A 10,170-nucleotide genomic window follows, 5' to 3' on the forward strand; every position below is an offset into this window, starting at 1 on the left:
AGAGGATTGATAACGTCGTCATCCTGAACCCTCTATTTTGGATGTGTTTGATCCATGGGCACGTAACTGCCATAAGCTACTTGACCTGCACACACAGCACAGGTGGTAGTGGCAACTGTTGTCAATGGTAAATACCACTTGCGAATATGGCCTGAGACTGGTAATTGAGCCCTAGTTCATGTAGCGACAATACCAGCTGTCGTGTGACAGCAGGCCAGTTTTACGTTGTACCCTACCCTCCTGGACTGCCTTTGCCTTTCCAACACCCTTGGCATGGCAGAGTACCCCCGTGCAAAGGTTGTTGGTGTATGTTGTGCTGTGCCCCAGGTTTCCCCGGCACAGCCCATTGTGTAGTAGGTATGTCCCCCCCCTCTCTTACAGTTAACATTTAGGCATTTTTGTCCCCCATGCAACTTACCCTGCATCTGTGTGGTTTCCTGGTAGTCTGCGCTGTCCTGTCCTTGAATCCCTGTGAGGACCTCTTCTGGGATGAAGGCTGCCACCAACTCCTCCATGTGGTCCAGGGCCTCCTGTGGTGCTGAACTCCCACCTCCAGTCTGCAGTACTGCCTTCCGGTTCCTTGCCGTTTTTTCCTTGGTACTGCGCTTGCAGTCATGCCAGCGTTTCTTGCACTCAGTAACTGTTCTCCGTACTTCTGTCACACTGTATATCTTGTCGACAATTTGTTGCCAAATTGCCTCTCTCCTCCCAATTGGCAATTTTGAGGTGACAAAAAGTTGATGCTGGTGTTCCGTCACCTCTTTCACCAGTATTTCATGCTCCTCTGCACTGAACTGGCACTTCCTTTTCTTCTTCTCCCTCTCCTGGGTCTTGTCTGGATCCTCCTGGTTGGTTGCTGGTCGGTTGTAGTCTTCCTGGGGTCTCTCATGGCTTCTGGGATCCATTTTGGGGCTCCTTTGCACATTTTGCTGTGTTTGCGCCGCTTTTTGATGCTATTGCGGGGAAAAGAGCCGCGTATCCAGTTTGCGATGTCGTAAACTGGATCAAAGTCATTTTCGCTGCGTTAACGTCGTTTTTCTTTATGACGTGGCGCAATGGTTTGAGTAAAAAAAAATGACTCAAACCCGTGGTTTGTGCCATGGAGCGTCAAAGTATAAATTTGACACCCAGGTGGCGCAAAGAAATGGCATTAGCCGACGTTAAACTTTTTGACGCAAAACTGCGTCGGCGCAGTTTTGTGTCAAAAAGTATAAATATGGGCCTAGGTTCCTGTGGCAGTCAGGGTTTTTTTATTCCCTATTCTTCCTTAGTCTCAAGGGCTTTTTCACGTTCTTTCTTCAGAGAAGCCAATGTTTCAGCATTGAATGTGTAATGTGAAATGGGAGAAGGGCAGATATAGAGTATGAAAATGCATAGAGAAGGAGAGATGGTTGGGGTGCCAGAGTGCCTGGCTCCAAGATGGCCACTGTAGTGTGTGCTCCTTGTGCCAAAGTACACGATCTGACATCATCTGCGCTTTTTGGATCTCTTTAAGTGTCTAATAATGGAGAATGAAGGACAATGCTCATTGACCCTGGCCTGAGACCCTGTAAGAGGTGGATGACAGCACAGGGGCAGAGGGTTTAATGAGCCACCTAGTGGCGAGTATTACTGGCATTCTTTAGTGAGAGCGAATTATAAAGACCTATGCACTGCTGGGGCCTCTGATTTACTTCTTGCCACTGCAGAAGGTGGACTGTGCTTCGCTGCTGCTTGCGGTAATGCCGCTTTGCTGCCGCTAGGTGCTTAGTACTGGCTGCGCCTACTCCTGTCTGTGTCTCCTGCATCCTGGAACCAGTCGGTGGCTTGGAGGTGCAGTTGGGCTCCAGGGACACTGGTTGGGGGCCACCTTGGACGCCTGCAACTGTGAGTGAGACCAGGGTCGTGAGTTTTATGGGCATTTCTCTGGCAACTTGGCAGTCGAGCGGGGTGGGGCCTAGCTGGCTCCGGAAGGCACCACCTTCTAGACCTGCGGGAGGGGTGTCATTAATGCTGGCAGTATGAGTGCATTGCTGGCCCTGTGCCAGGTGCCTCTGCTCTATGTCAACTCTGGGCGAGCACCTGACCGACCTCATTCGGTGTGCATAGAGTCTTGGGGGGGCATAAAGGAGCCGGTTCTAACAGCAGGCATTTCTATTGTTCCTCTGGAATGGACTAGTAAGCGAATGGACTAGTAAGCCCAACCGCCACGACTGGTTGGATTCGCACTAGGTGCCTCGCTTGCTGTGTGGTCCGCTGAGGGGTTGAACAACAAAAGTCTGCTGTCAACTGACACCAAACTTGATTCCATAACTTGATTTCCTGAACCATCCAGACAGAAAGGAGAGAGGGTCTGTCAACAGTGGAAACATGCATTTCCACCCTTGAGGACAACTCATCACATACGACTCGGAGATTGCTCAATATAGAAAAGGTCCTCAACGTGATTAGAGCAAGAAATGAAGACTTGGAAGCCAGTTCTCACTGTAACAACCTGAGTCTAATTGGGACACCGGAATCGACCAATATTGGCGACCTCACAGTTTATGTGGAGCCATTCACTTCATATTTTGGGGCAGAACAGTGTTCACATCTATTTGAGGTTGAGGGATCTCATCAGTCATTAGGACCTCTGCCACCACTGGGTGCTGCACCACGACACATCACAGCAAGGTTGCTCAACAGAGATCATGATGTGGTGCTGTCACTGGCACGTGAGAAGCAACCACTGACAATCTATGCTGACTTTACGATGATGGTGCAGGAGGCACGTTGGTACTACCTACCCATAAAGCATAAACTGTGCCAGGCGGGCATCTAATACATGTTGCATCCAGCGTGACTAAAGGTAGCCTACTGGAACAAACCGCCTATTTTCTCCCCAAATAGCCAATCTGTTCATAAAAAAGATCGTAGCTGCTGATGAGGCTGTCTTCCCTGGGACATCCCATGTAACAGAATTGAATATGAGTGACAATGACTGACTGCACATATCACAGTTGACATATCTACATTTCTTCTGAATATATCATTTGATTTATCAAGATATCTTTAAGGTCTCTTACAATTACCTGTTTCCCAATCTGGTGCCTTACAATTCCCAGGTTTCTATGTGTGTAGGTACCACTTGTACATTATGGTAATGCAATGGCTTATGCGTGTGTTGGTAATAGTATATTTCATATAGAAGCCAGCTTTCTAGAACATTGCCCTTGGTTTGTTTACATATGCATTTAACAGTGGTTGCTGCCTGTACTTGGGCCAGCCCCTCTACGTGATTCTATACTGGTTACTTTGGGAGGTTGGCTTATCTGTGCCTAGGCCTGGGTTTCGGCGTTAGACCATGGCTGTGGGGTATTGCTCCTTCCTCTCCAGACAGCGGTATGTATTGTGTCTGTATCCTAGATCCATTACCTCTTCTCTGCTCCGGGAGGCACTTCCCATAGGGAGTTGTTGGTCCTCCGGCCCTCATGGGTTTCCCTAGAAAGTGCTCCGCTACACTCCAAATTGCTCACCACAAGGCCTTCCACATACTGTCTTGTCTGGATCACCCCCACGTTGATGTAGTATTTATACAGGAGCGGCACCAGACTAAAACTTTGGCCACTAAATTTGTGAAAGGTGGAGTGGTTACCTTCCATTTGCCACTTATTCCTCTTACCCCGGGGGGCCAGCTAATCTCATTAAATATGGTATTCCCTTTCATCTACTACAGGAGGTAAATGACCCCCAAGGCCAATTCCCCACTGTACAGGGCATTACATATGGTAAACATGTCACTTTTGTAAATGTCTGTGGTTCAAATACGGATGACCCTAGGTTTATACAAGAGTGGAACCTATGTCTGCAGCTTTTCACTCAATCAGTCCTATGGAGGGTACATTTAGTTTAGATCTGGATCTGGCCCTAAATAGATCGCATCACCGGACTCACTCGTATCACTCTGCCAATGCAACACTACGGTCCCTAATCGCCGATCATAAGCTGGTAGACCTGGAGGAGCCAACACTTTACACTTAAAGACTGTCATCAGCCCATGGCTCATGGTCTAGACTAGACTTTTGGCTTGGTACCCCTGAAGTCTGTGCCTGGACTGAATTTGTGAAACATCTTCCGGGCACCTTTCTCAGACCACGCCCCAGGCATTCTCCTGGCGATTGTTCCCCATGGCCCTACAAAATATGATTTTTAGAGAGCTGGTCAAAACAGTAGTTGCTAATCACTTTTCACTAAACAAACACTCAGTCAACAATGTGGGTATAATATGGAAAGTCTTTAAGACTGTCATTCGGGATGTGTTTACATCAAAGCACCTTGGCATTAGAAAACCGCTTCTGGACCAGCTGAATAAGTTGGAAGTGGAAATATGTTCTCTGGAGGCACATTAGTCACTTACCAATGACAAGTGGACACTGGGGGACATCAAATAAAAAATGACTGGATAAACGGAGATTGTATACAGAAAGATCAAGCACATGGGCCTTCATGCCAGGGCCAAGGTACAAGGAGCGGGTGAGAGGACAGATAGGACATTGGCAGCGCTTCCTCAGCATGCTAGACTGTCACAACATAACAAACTCAGAGGGAACATGCTGTATGAAGCGGAACATATACTGTTTCAGTCCAGTACATTCTATACTGACCTGTACATATCGCATGAATCTTCTGCACCAGAAAAACTCACCGCATTTATAGAAATAATTACCCGGATATGGCTGGAAGAGGCTAAGCTTAAATTTCTTGATACCTCTTTCACTCTTGGGGAAATTAAGGTGGTTATGTCAGTCTTGCCCACATGCAAGGTGCCTTGTGGTGATGAGCTTCCAATTGAATACAAAGCATATGCTGACCTGCTAGCCCCCTGCCCCACTTCTGCAGATATATGAGGAGGCTCTTAATAGCTGCACTGATCATGATGTTAAAACCTGGCAAACCATGAGACCTATGTGAATCACACAGACTCTACCTCATAAATACAGACACCAAAAGATTTGCTTAGGTGCTAGCTAGTAAACTGCTGCTCTTGCTGACTGCGTTAGTGCACCCGGATCAAGTGGGCTTCATCCGGGGTAGGTCTACATCACATAACCTGAGATGTATTTTTGCCCTAATGCATGAGTTAAATCCCAACCTCATGGCTGTGGTGGTCTTGCTGGACACCACCAGGGTCTTTAGTTCTTTGGAATAGGGATGTCTTTTTGGCATCCTAGGCAGGACTGGAATCCCAGCTAATTTCCTGGGCTGGATTTGGCTTAATGGTCTCCTCTTTGCTCCAATTTTAATCGAAAGGGGCACCCTTCAAGGGCGCTCACTCTCACCTATATTATTTGCACTAGCTCTTGAGTCTCTGGCTAGGGTTATCAGACAATGCCACGCAGCTAGAGGCCTTAACTTTACCTCACATAACCTCATCATTTTGCTATACCCCAACAATATTACACTGTACTCCCACAACCCAATCCGTCACCTTTCCCCCGTCAGGAGAGAGTTTGCAGTTTTTAAAAGATGGTCCAGCGTCCCATCAAATTGGAATAAGGCCACAATATTTCTGCTTCGCCTCAAGTACACATACCTGTCCCATAGACTTTCTCCTCCATGGTTCATCTCCTTAGTTAAATACTTTGGTAAAAATTGTAGACAAAACAAAACGATGGTGTGCATTGTCTATTTAGTTGTTAGGTACCATATCTCTTACGAAGAAGGTTGGTTTCCCAACTACTCTATTCCCATTCCTGAACATTCCTGTCCACTTGAATCGTAATTTCTACAGTTACGTTCCTATATGATTGAACCGGCGTAGGCGGGTGGCCCGGCCCCCCCAGGCTTACATGGGAAGTGTTGACTCTGCCTATGAGCAGGAAGGCCTTGCGGCGCCCGACTGTGAGCTATATTATATGTGTTCCCAAGCTCAGTTTCCACTCAGTTGGCTACACCACCTCCCTTTAAGTCCCATGTCGCCTTTGAAAGTGACACATTGGATCCCGTGCTAAAGGCGACTGCATTAAGGCTATCACCTTCTCATGGTTGTTCCGAGATTAATTCACAGGTGGGTTGTAATTGGCATGGGATAACTTCTGTGAGAGGACTCCATGTCCCATACTATAAGCTTTTGCGCAGTCTACATTTCACCACCGGCTATAGTAACAATCTAGAGGGAGAGCAATTTGCAAGAGATTCAAACGTGGGGCCTGACAACCCTGGCTGATTTATACCCATACAACAGTTTCATCACATACCCTCACACCATGTGTAGACATGCCTGTACAGCAATAGAAGATTATTTTAATACACAGTACAAGTGCTATGCAAGGCAGCTTTTCCACCAGAACGTAAGTAGTGTAAAACGCTGTTACTATTACTAATAAACTGATCATTTCTAAGCTTAATAAGTCAGTACAATCTGAAGCCCCTATCACAGTCTCTTGTGCAAATGGGGACTTGAACTAGAAACTTCGGACTTCCCTACCTGGCTTAATTGCACAAACTGGGCAATCTCCCCTAACAAGAGATTGCAGTTACTCGGAGTACTTCTACGCTTCCGAAGAGGAGAGGCTTGGTGGACAAAAGAGTTGGCCTGTGGTTCCACGGCCTCAATGCAGACTTTATTCCCCCTGTGTGGTCTTGTCCTGCGATACAGGCTTACTAAGTCAAAATATTCAATCATATGTCATCAATGCTTGATGAGGATCTACAGCCATCACAGCTGTTGGCGCTATTAGGTTGCAGGTTCACTTTCCACAAGGGTGTTTGCACCTTGCATCTGCAGCACTCCAGCTGGCCAAGAGAAGGGAGCGTGTGTGTGTGGGGGGTGATAGAGCGGAACGTGGTACCAATTTACCTGCGTTCGGATGCTCTTTAGGTCGATGAATCTTTTGACTAAGTGGGAACTCTCTGTACTCCTAATCGATCAATCACTTTATATCGATAATCAATAACGAACATAAGCAACACCTTGAACAACATAACACTTAACAATTAGTCCAGAATACATTTCGGCGAACCCTGACCTTTCAGTCAGGAATAACCACACCAGTTTATTGCAAAGTTAGTGAATTTATTTCCCTATATTAACAAAGCTAGCACAATATAGATGTGTCTCAACACCAAATGATAAACATAAATGAACATTAATAGCTGTCCATAACGTCGAAACAAGTGTAATCTATGTAGCATTTGAATCACAAGGCATTCGATAGTGGCAATGCAAAGCACTAATACGATAATCTGTAATGGGCTAATTGCGTACATTTAGTCAGCATAACAAGATCTCCAATTGCATCGTGCGACATATGGAATCCTCATCTAACCTCAAATTAGCATCAGCATGTGGGACTTCATGCAAAAACGATTTGGCAACATCAATTTAGAAAACTCCTAGCTAGGGTCCTTATCAAAATCAGCAGTTGGTTACCTAAAAGAAACACAATGCAATTTTACAATTTCCTTTCATAATTACCAATTCCAATCAGCAATCAATGAAGTCTTCGTCTCACAGGTACCGTTTCTCGATCAGCATGGGACGGGACAAAGGGGCAGGGGTGAACGGGGCAATTGCCTCACGGTGACAAGTTAAGGCTACTACTTCATGCAAAGGGACAATTCAAAGTTAAAGTCTCTAGGGCAAGAATCATTAAAGTCTCTTTCTCTCGACTAGAGAAAGCATCAAAGTCTCTCAAAATGGCGTCGCAGCAAAATGGGTCATAGTAGCTACGAAGTCAAAATGGCGGGATGTCCGAAGATAGAGAGAGAGCTTCCCTCTCGTGCACCTGGGTTTTATAGACAACAGTTCAAGTCCTGTAGGGTCTTCATTGGAGGGTTCATAGGTTAGCTTCAAATTGACCAATCAAAAACGACAGTTCTCAAGCTTTTACTTAAGCATACATTATCCTTGGAGATGGGTACGCAATTTGCAACATTGTTTCTCGATTAGCTTACTCTCAGAGGCTCCATTGTCCGCACCTGCAAGCCGACCTTGAATTTAAGAGAAAATATGCCATGCTGGCACCAACTTTAAGATAAGCATGCGAACAGTCTCTGTGGAAAAGTACAGCTTCAAGCTGAAATACACGTTTAATAGCACAGTGGAAAAATACGAACATTTAAACCGTGAGACCAGGCAACTAGGCCAAAGCCTCCGCTAAAGTAATGCTAAGCTAAGGCATTTCAAATAAGCAAATCGTAGCACACGTTTATGATTATGTCGGATTAGTGCAATTCTAATACACCACGTTATATAAAGCACGCGTATAAATGATGGCAAACTACTCTGAGGGCACATTTTGTCCCCGTACAATCTTTATTAATTCGGTTAATGTCTCACATGATTATTTCAGCACTACGTTTATGCGTTAATAAATCAAAACCTTCATTTTCTGCTTCATCAATCCCTCCTCTGATGACTACTTGTCATCACACAAATTTAGCCCACAAATTTTATCCCATTAAAATTCTGTCAGCTCCCTTTTCCTTTTAGTTCCCCTAGTTTGCTCTTTGTATTCTTCTGCCATTCTTTTCATTATTTTCTCCTCCTTTCTTCTTTTAATTCTCTCCATGATCATTATTATTCCCCTTTTTATTCCCCAAATTCCAAATACGCAAATTATCACTATTAATATCCCTTCTATTATTTTCAATAATATTCCATTCCAAATTCCCCCAATCCAATGTCCCACTGAAGCAAGTCCCTTTCCAACCTTCTCACACACTCCTGGTTCCTTCAGTTCCTTCAAATCTGCACTTTCTTTTGTTAGATTAGCAAGCATAGTTTTAATTTTCACACTATTATCAGGTATATAGGTGCAGCAGTGACGTGCACCAATCCTTTTGCAAACGCCTCCATCCTTTGCTAAAAGAATGTCTAAAGCAAGCCTATTTTGAAGAGTCATAGCTCTTTCCGCTGCAAGTTCAGCATCCATCAGGATTATAGCACCTGAAAACTTTGTCAACATGTTATCCACTATAGTAGACAACTTTCTTATTTTGATGGAATTCAGCACAACTCCCAATGAAGGAATCATGGCTCCAAATATATCACCTACCACAGCAGCTGCGGTCTCTCTTTTCTGGATACGATGGGATCCAGGTGTCTTTTCAATCATCGATATGTCATCCAGTTGATAAACCTTTGGAAACACTATACCCAAATAACATCTTCCCCACCATCCCTTTGGAAGACGATAATAGGCATTATGCCCACAAATGTAATACACCCCTGGAATGACAGGGTCAAGTCCGTCCATCATGAATGTCCATTTGGCCTTAAAAATAAACGTATGTTTGCATTCACTCGCTCCTACAAAAATATTGTCATAGTAAGATTCACCTCGATATATACAAAACTTCCCTACATGCCAAGCATCTAAAGCAATTTTCCCTTGTGTCTTTATAGCAGCAAAATCATAATTATCTACCGAAGTCCTCTTATGCAGTTCTTTTTCTAATTTCGCCTTCATTTGAGCCCTTCTATCATCTGTGCGATCTAAAAGGCTTATTTCTACAGCAGAGACGGAGCAAGTAAGGTTCTCCCTATGAGCATGAGCCGTTTCAAAAGGTTGCATTGGCTCGAAAAAATCCCTCATAATTTTGTAATCCCAATATTTTGCAGTCTCGCTCAGCTGCGCTATTATAGGGACATAAGCAAAGGTAACATCATAATTTGAGAAAAAATACTGTATGTTAGATTAACCATAAAACCTAGACATTACTATACTACATGTAATCCCATACGTAAGAGGCATGTGGTGATAAGTCACCCCTTCCTTTACTGATGTCGGTATCTGGGTACACACATAACAATCTTTTGCATCCATAGTCTCAACATACTCTGTTAATAAGCGATAGAAAACGTTATACGAAAGCTCTTTCTTATCGTGCAAGAGCCTCTCATCCATTGCTAGTCTTTTCAATGGTGTTAGTTCAGTGACAGTAACAGGAGCAATAGTAGAAGCAGCAATAGTCTCATTCTCACCCTTTCCATGCATTCCAAACACAATTGCCATTATTATTAGTACACATGTTAGTACCAAGCCTATACAAACGTATTTACAATACTTCTTTCTATTGTTTTGCATAGCGTACCCGGGCATGATCTGTATAGAATCAGAGAGCTAGAAGCACTTATAAATGAAACTACTTAGCAATTCAGTTACAAAGCTGAACGAGCACAATGTTCACACCGTCTTCTTCAAAAGG

This window comes from Pleurodeles waltl, chromosome 6, assembly GCF_031143425.1.
Source record: "Pleurodeles waltl isolate 20211129_DDA chromosome 6, aPleWal1.hap1.20221129, whole genome shotgun sequence".
Classification (NCBI taxonomy): domain Eukaryota; kingdom Metazoa; phylum Chordata; class Amphibia; order Caudata; family Salamandridae; genus Pleurodeles; species Pleurodeles waltl.